Source organism: Eulemur rufifrons, chromosome 7, assembly GCF_041146395.1.
Source record: "Eulemur rufifrons isolate Redbay chromosome 7, OSU_ERuf_1, whole genome shotgun sequence".
In the NCBI taxonomy this organism is placed as follows: domain Eukaryota; kingdom Metazoa; phylum Chordata; class Mammalia; order Primates; family Lemuridae; genus Eulemur; species Eulemur rufifrons.
This window is the reverse complement of record NC_090989.1, coordinates 248,881,053-248,894,755: the sequence shown is the minus strand read 5'-3', so window position 1 is coordinate 248,894,755 and position 13,703 is coordinate 248,881,053.

The window sequence follows — 13,703 nt, the reverse complement described above, 5'->3', positions numbered from 1 at the left end:
TCAGGACCTGAGGAACAGTTCCACAGTCCCCCCATCCCCCATAGACATGCCCTGCTGGGCATGCCCCAGGCTGGCTGAGCAGTCATGTATTGGGGTCACCAGCAGACATACCCTCAGGACAATGAAGGAGCTGTGCACCCACAGACTGGGCCTAAGAAATAGCCCTACTAGTCACCTCTGGCAGGCATGCCCCCAGGCCAGCTAATCAGCCCTGCACCTAAGTCCAAGGCCAACAAAACACCTCCCTGGGCCATCCCCTGCAGAAACACACCCAGGCCAGCTGAGCAACCATAAAGTCATGTCACAGGTCTGAGAAACAGCTCTGTGACTACCCCTGACAGACATGCTCAGGCCAGCCAAGCAACCAGCCACTCACGTCTTGGAATTGAGAAACAGCCCCATGTTTCAAAACCAGCATGCATGCCTCTGGCCATCCATGCTGCCTTGTATCTGCATCCCAGGCCTGAGAAGAAGCCCTGTGGGACCTCCCTAGCAGACATATCCCCAGGCTGGCTGAACACCTGTGTACCCTTATCCTGAACTGGAGAAATAGCTCGTAGGCCACGCACAGCAGATGTGAACCCAGGCTACGAAGAAGCTGTGTAACCATATTCCATAGCCCAGTAGGTTGCTGGGCTATGGACATATTCCCTGGTTGGCCAAGTAACCACACACATGCATCCATGGCTTGAAAAATAGCCCTGTGGGCCACTCCTGACAATTGCACCCCCAGGCCAGTTGGGCAACCTTGTGTCTGTGCCCCAGGCTAGAGTAACAGTCCTGTGGCCCCATGTCCAGTAAACCAAACCTCAAGTTGGCTGGCCTACTGTGTGCATTATTTCACTCCTGATCTGAGAAATAGCTCAATGAGCCCATCCACAGCAAATCTTTACCACCTTGCCAAAAACTGTCAACTTAGGCCACTGAGAAACTCACAAATGCCACTAGTGTGGATCAAGGCCAACACACCCCAAACAACATCCCAAGACCCATTCATACAAATAAGTCTTTCCCTACTCCATAAAACCTACTCCATAAAATTGTAAAAGGTCACTTTTGCACCAAATGTGTAGAAATCAATGTAGGGATACATCAAATATGAAACAGCAAGGAAGCATGATATCTCCAAAGGAACATAATAATTCTCTAGTAACATATGCAAACATAAGTAAAGATATTAAATGCCAGAAAAATAATTTAAAATAATAATATTAAGAAAACTCAGTGAGATACAAGAGGATACAGATAGACAATTCAACAAAATCAGGAAAATAATTTATGATTTGCATGAGAAATTCAACAAAGGAATAGATATAAAAAAGAAACAAACCATGATCCTAGAACTAAACAATTCAATGCATGAAATAAAAAATACAATTGAGAGCTTCAGCAATGGACTAAATCAAGAATAAAAAGAAAATTCTGAATGAAGACAGGTATTTTGAAATGACACATGTAGACAAAAAGCAAAAAGAATAAAGAATAAAAAAGAATAAAGAAAGCCTATAGGGTTTATGGAACACCATTAAGTGAACAGATATTTATATTCTGGTTGATAAAAAAAAGGGAAAGGAAGGGCAAAGGTGAGGAACGCATATTTAAAAATCATAGCAAAAAACTTCTTAAATCCTGGGAGAGAGAAGGACATGCAGGTACAGGATGCTCAAAGAACCCAAATAGATTCAACCCAAACAGGTTCTCTCTGAAGCATATTATAATCAAATTGTCAAAAGTCAAAGACAAAGAAAGAATTCTAAAAGTAACAATAGCACAGTGTTAAGTCATACTTAAGAGGATTCACATTAGACTAACAGCAGAATCCTCAGCAGAAACTTTACAGGCCAGGAGATGATGAAATGACAAATTCAAAGTACTGAGAGAAAAATATATTGGCAGCCAAGAATATAATACCCAGCTAATCTATCCTTTAACAATGAAGTGGAATTAAAGTATTATATTTCACAGACAAGCAAAAACTAAGATAATTCATCACCACTAGACTGGCTTTAAAAGAAGTGCTCCAGGGATTCTTACATCTAGAAGTGAAAGGACAACAACAACTATCATGAAAAAAATACAAAACTCACTGGTAGAGTCCATACACATACGAAAAAGAAAGTAATCAAACCTTATCACTACAGAAAATCCCACAATAAACAATAAGAGAAGAAGTAAGAAAAAAGATACACAAAACAACCAAAAACTATCAATAAAATGACAGGAGTAAGTCCTCACCTATCAATAATTACTTAGAATGTAAATTGATTAAATTGCCCATTTAAAATATATAAACTCTCTGAATGGATTTAAAAAAGACACAATTTTATGCAGCCTACAAGAAACTCACTTCATCTGTCACAATACAAATGAACTAAAAGTGAAGGGATGGAAAAATATATCGCATACAAATGGAAATCAAAAGTGAACCAGGGTACATTATATTTATATCATACAAAACAGACTTTAAGTCAAAAGCTATAAAAAGAGACAAAGAACATCATATAATAATAAAGGACTAAATGCACAAGAGAATATGACAATTGTAAATGTATACACATCCAAAAACAGAGCACTCAGATATGTAAAGTAAATATGATTAGATCTGAAAGGAGAGAAAGATCCCAATACAATAAGAGCAGGAGACTTCAATATTCCATTCTCAGCATTGCACAGATTACCTAGACAGAAAATCAACAAAGAAACATAAGATTTAAACTATATCTCAGACCAAATGGAGCTAGCAGACATTTACAAATACTTCACCCAACAGCTTCAGAATACACATTCTTTTCATCAGCACATGGAATATTTTCCAGGCTTGATCATATGTTAGGACACAAAACAAATTTCAAATTATTTTTAAAAATTGAAATCATATCAAGAATCTTATAGAACTGGAAATCAATAACAAGAGTAACAACTGAAACTATAAAAATACATGAAGATTAAACATGCTTCTGAATGATCAATGGGTAAAGAAAGAAATTAAGAATGAAAACATTTTTTAAAACAAATAAAAATAGAGACACAATATACCAAAATCTATGAGACATAGCAAAAGCAGGCAAGTTGATAGCAATAAATGCCTACATGAAAAAACTAGAAATTATTAAAATAAATAATCTAACACTGAACCTCAAGAAACTAGAAAAGTACAAACAAACCAAACCTATAATTAGTAGAAGAAAAGATATAACAAAGATCAGAGCAGAAATCAGTGACAATGAGACTAAAAAATTTACAAGAGATCAATAAGACAACAAACTGGTTTTGAAAAGATGAAGAAAATTGACAAACCATTAGCTAGACTAAACAAGAAAAAAAGAGAGAAGACACAAATAAAAACAGAAACAAAAATGCAGACATCACAATGTATACTACGGGAAAAGAAAGGATCATTAGAGACCATTATATGTCAATTAATTCAAAAACCTAGAGAAAGTAGATAAATTCCTGGACATATGACCTACCAAGATTGACTCAAGAAGGAATAGAAAATCTGAACAGAAAAATAACAAGTAACAAGATTGAGTTAGTCCTAACAATAAAAACATCTCTCAATAAAGAAAAGTCCAGGGCTGGATGGTTTCACTTCTGAATTTCACTAAACTCTTTAAAGAAAAATTATTTCCAAATCATCCCTAAATAATTTAAAATTGAAGCAGAGGGGATTCTTTCTCATTGCATGAGGCCAGAATTAACCTGATATCAAAATTAGGTAAGGACACAACAACAACGAAAAAAAGAAAACTACAGTCCAATATTCCTGATGAACACAGACACAAATATCCTTAGCAAAATACTAGCAAACCAAATCCAAAAATGCATCAGAAAGATAATATATCATGATTAAGTGGTATTTAGTGCAGGAATGTAAGGATGATTCAACATATGAAAATCAATAAACATAAATTATATCAATAGAATGTAGAAGAAAAAATCATATGATAATCTCAATGCATAAAAAGTATTTGAGAAAATTCAATATTCCTTCATGATAATAACTTTCAACCTATTAGGTACAAAAGGAAAGTATCACAACATAATAAATGCCACATATGACAAACCCACAGCTAACATCTTACTCAATGGGGAAAAGTTGAAAACATTTTCCCTAAGAAGTGGGACCAGAAAAAGATGCTCCACTCTCAGGACTCTTGTTCCACATAGTACTACAAGTCACAGCCAGAACAATTAGGCAAGAAAAAGAAATAAAGGGTATCCATGTTGGAAAGGAGGAAATCAAACTGCCCCAGTTTGCAGATGACATGATTTTATATAAAGAAAAACTTAACAACTCTACCAAAAAAACTCTTAGATTTGTTAAATAGATTGAGTAAAGTTGCATGATACAAAATCAATAAACAAAAATCAGTAGCATTTCTGTACACGAATAATGAACTCTGAAAAAGAAATCAAGAAGGCAATTACATTTAAGATAGCTACAAATATATATGTGTGTATACATATATATATATATATGAGTAAATTTAACCGAGGTAAAACACGTCTTCAAGGAAAACTACAAAACAATGATGAAAAAAATTTAAGAGGATGCAAACAAATAGAAAATATCCCATGTTCGTGGATCAGAAGAATGACTATTGTTTAAATGATAATCCTTCCCAAAGCAATCTACAAATTCAGTGCAAGCTCTATCAAGATACCAATGACATTATTCACAGAAATAGAAAACAGAATCCTAAATTCTGAATGGAACCACAAAAGATACCAAACAGCCAAGCAATCCTGAGCAAAAGAATAAAGCTGGAGGTGTCATACTACCAGACTTCAAAATGTACTACAAAGATATAGTAAACATATTGCCATGGTACTGGCATAAAAGCAGACACATAGATTAATGGAACATAATAGAGAATCCAGTAATAAATCTATGCATTTACAGTGAACCAATTTTTCACAAATGTACTAAGAATACTCATTGGGAAAAGGGTAGGGTCTTCAAAAAACAGTGCTGGGAAAACTGTATATATGTATGCAGAAGAATGAAACCATACCGCTACCTCTCACCCTATACAAAAAAAAAAAAAAACAACTCAAAATGGATCAAACATGGATATACAACCCAAAACAATAAAACTACTAGAAGAAAACTCTTCAGGACATTGATCTATGGAAATATTTTATGAATAAGACCTCAAAAGAACAGGCAATAAAAGCAAAAATAAACAAACAGGATTATATCAGACTACAACAGGTTTGCACAGCAAAGGAAACAATCAGCAGAGTGAAAGGACAACCTGCAGAATGGGAGAAAATATTTGCAAACTACTCATTTGAAAGGGGACTAATATTTAGAATATACTCGGAACTCAAACATCTCACCAGCAAAAAAAAAGCAGTCCAATTAATAAAAAAGGCGGGGTGGGGGGGCGCGGGCAAACGATCTGAGCAGCCGTTTCTCAAAAGAAGACAAATAAAAGGCCAATAAATATATGAAAAAAATGCTCAACATCACTAATCATCTGGGAAATGCAAATCAAAACCGCAATCATGTATCACCTCACCCCAGTTAGGATGGCTACTATAAAAAAGACAAAAATATAACAAATGTTGGCAAGGATCCAGAGAAAAGGAAACTCATATGCTATTGGTGGGAATGTAAAACTACTACAGCCACTATGGAGAACAGTATGGAAGTTCCTCAAAAAACTACAAATAGAAGTGTCCTATGATCCAGAAATACCACTCTTGTACATTTATCCTAAGGGAAAAAAATCAGTATATTGAAGAGATATCTGCAACCCCATGTTTATCACAGCACTATTCATAATAGCCAAGATATGAAATCAACCTAGGTTCCAAAAAACAGATGGATGAATAAAGAAAATGTGGAATATATGCACGATGGAATACTATTCAGCCATAAAAAGAATGAAATCCTGTTATTTGCAACAACAGATGGAACTAGAAGAAATTATGTCAAGTGAAATAAACCAGAAACATAAAGACCTAACTAAATGAGATTCATAAGTTGTGTCAATATTGTTAAGATATCTACTCTTCCCAAAATTACCTATAGCAATCCCAATCAAAATCCTAGCTGTATTTCATCTTTTAGAAACTGACAATCTAAAATTCTAAAATTTACATAGATGTACCAAGGACCTAAAATGGCAGATCACTTTGATAGACAATATATTTGGAGAACTTACACCACCTGGTTTGAAGACTTTTTATAAAGTTATATTAATTAAGACAATGGAGTACTAGTATAAAGTTAGACAAACAGTTCAACAGCATAGAAAGACTAGGTATAAATGTTTACATGTATGGTTAACTACTTTTTTTTTTTAAGTTTAAGGCAATTCATGGACACAAAGATAATATGATGAACAAATGAAGCTGAAACAATTAGATATTCGTGTATGTGTGTGTATCTCAGTATTTTATACCTGAGAAGTATGAGGGTGTATCGCAAAGGCTAAGAAGCTTTTGGCGGTGTTTGACTTGTTTATTATCTTGTTCATGGTTATTGTTGAATCGACATGTGCATATGTCAAAGTCATCTCATTTACACCTTAAATATATGCAGTGCGCTGTACATTCATTATACATAAAGCTGTGAAAATTTTATCAAGACATATACTAAATGTACATTTCATTTATTTTAATATATATAAATATAAACCTTAAAATAGAAAACACAATGGAAAGATATAGTTTATAAAGTAAAAAAAAGTACAAATATAGGAAAGAGATGTTACGGAGGTGTTTTTAGCTCAATGTTGGGCTTTTCTTACTTTTGACTGGCATTTTTATGGGAAAAAGTAGTGGAAAAGATAAAGATTTTGTTCAGTAGAAAAGCTAAATATTTCTTTCTAGTGGAACAGATAACCCCCAAAGATTATGGTTTCTGGCCATGCTGGATACTAATCAGTATTATAACCAACCCCAAAATTTTATCTTTAGATTAACTAAAAACAACTAGCTTCTTTCATGTTCTGGGAATGATTTTATTAATAATGTGTTACTAGAATCCTCATCACTTAATGAGTTAAATAATGTCTTTGATATGTGTTTTTTAATATTTGTATTGGAGTCATAATTTTACCTATAAAAATAATACTTTAACAAATAAAATAATTAAATAGTGTATGAAAACTTTTAACATTTCAACAGTGGTGCAACTCTATGTGCATATTTAAATTCTTATTTGATTAAGGATAGCAAATAGAAAATAAATTACTTTAATAATAGAGAAAACAGAACTGTTGCAAGGTGTTAAAAACTGAGCTGGAGCTAGGGTCCCCTGCTGCCTTCTTTCTGTGTAAAATATCTGATTCAAGGGAGCTTTCTTTGAACATTATTCGAATATGTCGCATAATAAATAGTATCCTATGCCTTAGAAGCAAGTACATCATTAAAAAGCATTGTAATAAAAATTCCCATATGCATGGAACTATTATTTTGTCTGAATTTTTATTAGCATGAGGAACAATATTACTTTTATATTATTCTGGTTTACTGCCAAATTGCAATGAAATAGCATTCTCTTTACACTTTTGGAAAACCAATTTCGAATTTTCAGCTTCCAGCAGGTTTTCCATTACGACTTGAACTACAATACCTTACCTGACACCACAGCCCTTACAACTTGTAAGCCATATATATACATTTTTTTATTTAGACAGCTTGTTTAAAGTGCAAGTAAATTCTTTCTCATATTTTGGGGGGACCTTCAGCTTTTATGGATTTGCTATTCAAAGGCAGGGTTTAATTGGAATTAAACTACTTTCAAATGCCACATGATAGAAAAAAACACCTTTTTCCTTCTTTATCCCAGCACTTATAACTTTTATTCAAGAGTTTATTCATTCAAGACACATTAATATGGTGGTTAAGAGTACAATTTATGCACTAAGACTGTGTGTTCAAATATTTAATAACTACAAAATAATGTACAATTTAGTCAATCTCTATATTTGAAATTTTAAAGTCTATAATAATGGTACCTATGAAATAAATTATGTGAATTAAACTAAAAATCTTCTTTTAGCAGTATGGCTAATTAGGTAATTAGAGAATGATCCCCAATAAAATAAATACAAATAAAATATTAAATAAAATTTGAACATGTATAGAGACACATATATTAATATATACACACATATACATATGCACAATATTGCAATGATCTGAATGTTTGTGCCCCCTCATACTTAGTGGTGTTGAAACCTAATTCTCAATGTGATTGTATTAAAAGATGGGTCCTTTGGGAGGTGATTAAGTCAGGAGGGCATAACCCTCATGAATGTGGTGAGTATCCTTATAAAAGAGGTCCAAGGGAGCTTGTTTGCCCCTTCTACCACGGGAGGTTGCAGCAAGAAAGCACCATTTATGAGGAAGCAGGCCCTCACCAAACATTGAATTTGTGGCTTGATCTTGGTCTTCCCAGCCTCTAGGACTATCAGAAATAAATTTATGTTGTTTTTAAGCCACTCAGTTTATGATATTTTTGTTATACCAGCCCAAACTAACTAAGTCAAATATATACATGTTGTGTGTGTGTGTGAGTGAGTGCAACAAATTGGGAAGCTAGTGTCAAATTAATGAGTCCACAGAACCCCAATACAAAGTCACAGAAATCTTGGAGCAAAGCAACCCTTTATACACTTTTATTTTTGAGGGGATTTTGATCTTCAGCTTTCCTGGTTGCATGTACATTTGATAAGGGAATATTTATGTTTTTTTTTCCAAATGAGTTGTTTAATACTTATTAATACAAAGCTTAGACCTTTGAAAGGATACAATTTCATGGGCAAAGTAAATGAGAAATTTACATAAATAATAGAAAGAAATGGTAAGAAAACGTGTCTCTACCTTGTAACTGAGCAAAAGAAAATAAATTACCTCTGAAGTTTCTAGCCCTAAGGTGCACCACATGCAGGATATTTTGTGCAGCTTCATGCTACCTGGTCTGAAAATCCTAAACAAAAAATATAATTGAAAGTGTTTGCAGTTTGGTAGTACTTATGCTTACAGAAGACTAGCAGCAACAAATCTTAAGTCCTTTGTGGAGGAGCTCAATTTCCACGAATTTCTCAAAGAATTCCCATGGATAAACTTTTAAAGAAAAACAGTAGCTCACAGCTAAAAAAATAATAACAATGACAACTCAGCATGAATGATTCATAGGACAGACAATAGCAGGTGATATTAGGTAGAGATCCACAAAGACCTCAAGAGACCAGATTTATCAGACACTAACTATGAAAAAAAATGTTTATGTGTTCAAAAAATAGCAAAAACTTAAAAATGCAAGAAGTTTCAAGAATCCATACAGAAACCCCAAGAAGATTTGAAAGTAAGAAACAATTTGAGATTCCTAATATGAAAAATTAATTATTATAATTAAAAATATATGGATAATTCTGCTTGTAAGTAAGATACAGTATATCATGATGTGCCGGTATTTCAACTGCAGCAATTAATTAAAGAAAGATAAATTTACAAAAATCTTATTACAGTTCATGAAAAGCTATTGAAGCAAGAAGAATTAAGTAATTTTAAAATTACTGAGAGGAAAACTTATTTAAAATGATATACTTCTATTTCTTTTTTTTTTTTCCCTTTAACATTTACTAATTTCAGGGATCATCTGAAATTTTGGCTTGGTTTAGAAAGACCTCTGGTGGGCTTTAGAGAAATCAGTAAATTTTTTAGTGGTTGCAAGAGACTAAAATGTAAATTGTAGAAGTGTAGCATAAAAACTAACTGGTTTCCTTGTGGGCCATTTTCTGAGTTGTTAAACTGCATAGGAGGCTGAAAGCTAGGACAAATGTAAAGGAAAGGCAGAATGAAATCTCCTGCAGTCTCCTAAGCATTAGATAAGAAAACACCATCCTGTAAGAGAACTGCCTCAAGCACATTTTGGTTTTTCACTCAAGAAATTTGTCAGATTTTGAAATTGAGTGATCAGAATGCTGGAGAACGGGCTCAACTGAAGTGCAAAATTGTATTTCTCATAGTTTTTTAGGGCTGAGGAGAAATAAACCTGTAAACTCAATTAAAAACTAAGAGTATCACATATTAGGAAAGGGGTGGACGAATCTTATTTTAGTCTTCCTAAAACTGCAAACAAAATACAACAAAAGTCAATATCAGACTCTTTGGAGATTATCAGTTCCTCACTGCCTTAACATATGAATGAACACCCTTGCTGGATGATAATATGATTGGGGAGGGTGTTTTATATGTAAACTCCACCATAAAACTTAATATAACTAGACATATGAAGAGACCTAGTACCAATAGGAGGAAATATAAACAACACACAAATGACTCAGAGGTTGTATTTAGCAGACAAAGACTTTAAAGTAGCCATTATTACTATGTTCATAAAATACAGAAAAATAGAAAAACTAAATAATTACATTGACCAGTTCAAATAGAATTTAATTATAGAAAATATCGCAAAGATAAATGTTAAATAGAGGTCAGAAAGTTAAGTCTGATCACAATGAGTTTACTAGTATTAGACTTGACCTTCTCTAAATGACAATAAAATTAGAGAAAATATGATTTTAAACTTTAGACTTCCAGAAGGCTAGAGCAGGGATCCCCTAGCTTTCCGCCTAGAAGCACTTTGTGTACTTCAGCACAAGCAGGGAGAATACAAGCAGAACGTGGCACTCTGGATGAGCTGAAGAGCCAGCGTTTGGAGTTTGAAAACGCTGAGATAACTGGATTTTAGGAAAAAATACTAAAGAACAGAGAGATATACAGAAATAAAAGACTAGAAATCTTATACGTTTCCCTGAGGATGTCGTTGAATAGAGAAGTATAACTTATAAGGAGAAACATCCCCTAGATCCACAAATGATGCCCTGAGAACTGTAAATTGAACAATTTAGGAACTGTTCAGAGAACTAAGAAATTTTTGGCTTCTAATCAACAGTTAAAATATGCTAGTACTAAGAGCTACAAAATTCAAGAATATGCAACATCTAGGACATGCTTAATGGACTGCAGTTAACAAAATGTGTAGGCAAATTAAAGAAGATACTTTGAAACAAAGTCCATTGAAGCTCCTGTTAGAATGTGTGGGCCATATAAGCAGCGACCTTGTTGAATTATCAATAACTTCAGTATGGCTTGTGCATAGTATTTGCTTAACAAACTTTTGTTGCATGAAGTGCTAATACATTATGGACTGTCCTTTCCAGTTTCCATTACTAAATTCCTTATGGCAGCGGTCCCCAACCATTTTGGTACCAGGGATTGGTTTCATGGAAGACAATTTTTCCAGGGACCCGCGGGTGGGGATGACTTCAGGATGATTCTAGTGTATAACATTTATTGTACAGTCAAACATCTCTGCTAATGATAATCTGTATTTGCAGCCACTCCCCAGCACTAGCATCACCACCTCAGCTCCACCTCAGCTCATCAGGCATTAGATTCTCATAGGGAACATACAACCTAGATCCCTCGCATGTGCAGTTTGCAGTAGGGTTCGCGCTTCTTCGAGAATGTGGTGCTGCCACTGGTATGACAGGAGGCGGAGCTTATGCGGTGATGGGAGCGCGATGGGGATTGGGAGCTGCTGTGTACGTACAGATGAAGCTTCCCTTGCTGGCTCACTGCTCACCTCCTGCTGTGCAGCCCAGTTCCTAACAGGCCACAGACTGGTCCCAGTCTGCTGCCCTGGGGTGGGGACCACAGCCTTATGATATTCTGAACTTTCTAAAAAGCTTTCTCAGAAAAATTAAGTGATTTGCTCAGGTCACATAGATATTAATTGAAAATATAGGTTCAAACCTATGTCTCCATAGAAACTTTTTAGTATGTTAAACATTCACAGTAGATCACATTATGTATATATTTACATTTATCAAGAAGTACTATCTAAATCAATAGTTTACCTAAAAACACATTCAAATCACAATGGTATTTTTCAGCCTATCAGTCAGAAACACATGAAAAGCCTATTTGACATTATCCATAGGAGTGCTTGGCTAAAACTCCTGTTTTGTCCTAAATAGCTTATATATCCTATAGTAGATAAACTTCTAATTGACTTTTCAACTTGCCTGTATAAGTGTGTATATTCCATCACTGGGTTAGTAAAACTTGTTTAATGATGTTTTATGTGATACGTATTTCTGTTTTTTAAATAATACATAAGTAATTTTGACAATATCCTTAAATCATGACATAAGCTGATTTTTTTTATTCATTAGAAAACATTCATATCTGGTAAAGTTAATTTTCAAAATTAAAAAATATATATGTAAACTTTATTCAGAACATTATTACAAATGCTGTTGTCTGGTATACTTTAAGAAATAGAATTTTTATTTTCCATGTTAAATCAATTCAAATGTTACAAAACACCTATACTATTTTAAAAAGAAAAAGACAAACTAAATATCTAAAATTTCTATTATCTTCCTTTAAAAAACTTATACAATCATAATTGAGAGTCACCATATATATTGCTGCAAAATTTAAGAAACACACACCAGTAAATTAGGAGCGCAAATTGAGCACAGTTGACACAACAGCTTTCTGACTAGTGCAGATGGCTCAACATCCAAAGTGGCTGTTTTAGGCACTCATAGTCTCTTTCCACAATGACAGTCTCTTCAGTTTCCTGTCCGGATACCTGTCAAAATGTTCTTTTCTCTTCACTATTTTTTTCTATATTGCTCACCTGGGCTATAGAAATAAACTTCAACTGTATGTATTTGCCTCTACTGTTTGATTGAATCAATTATTATCTCACAATTACCAGAGTTAACCTCTTAAAATTTATAATGTTGCTATTTTGCACATATCTTACAACAGTATTTTATTCCCTATAGATAGGAAATCCAGACTTCTGGGTCAGGCAAAGTCAGTGTATCAAATGTTATTTCAGTCTCCCATCCTATTGTACTCTCTATCTATTATACTTACTTTATCTTTCCTCTATAGTTTTTCTCTATTTCTTAGGATGTGCTATTTTATCCTTACAGGGTAATTGTCAGGCAGATATGAAAACTAGAATAACTTGAGGTACTTTCTATATTTCTCTTTTCTCCACTGAACTGAGAGTTATTCAAGATGAACAAGATTATGTTGTTTATTTCAAAGCTGTTTTAGTGAATAGTCTATAGTAAGTACTCAGTGAAAGGTTTTCCAATTAAATAATTGTTTTTCTCTCTCCCTAAGTATATGTAAACAAGTTTGAATGATGTACAAAACATACATGTTCTAAACTGGTTTTCACAGAATTTAAAAATAAAAAAATACCACCAAGGATGCACAACAGCCAAAGCAATCTTGAATTAAATAAAAGAGAATATAGAGCTAAGTTTAGGCTAAATAATATTACCAAAGTAAATCATCTTGTTTTCATCAATGTATTAGTGAATTGTTTTACAAGACACTGAACTGAAACAACAGCAATTTTTCAAGTAATCACACTGATTTCCAAGGTCACTAAGTATTGAAAAGCTATGCAAATCATATCTTTAGGCAATATTGATTTTTCAAAGTTTTTTTTTCAAAAATAAGTAAGTGTTGTTAAAGTCTTCACTATATCAACCAGCATTTCAACATAGAATAAAAATTCAGAATTCTTCATAGAGTATCATATTCAGAAACTATAAACATGCCTCCAATTATGCATATAATATGGAGTGAGAAAGCTCATTTTCCTGTATCTTAACAAGTGATTCAGCAAAGGATCGATT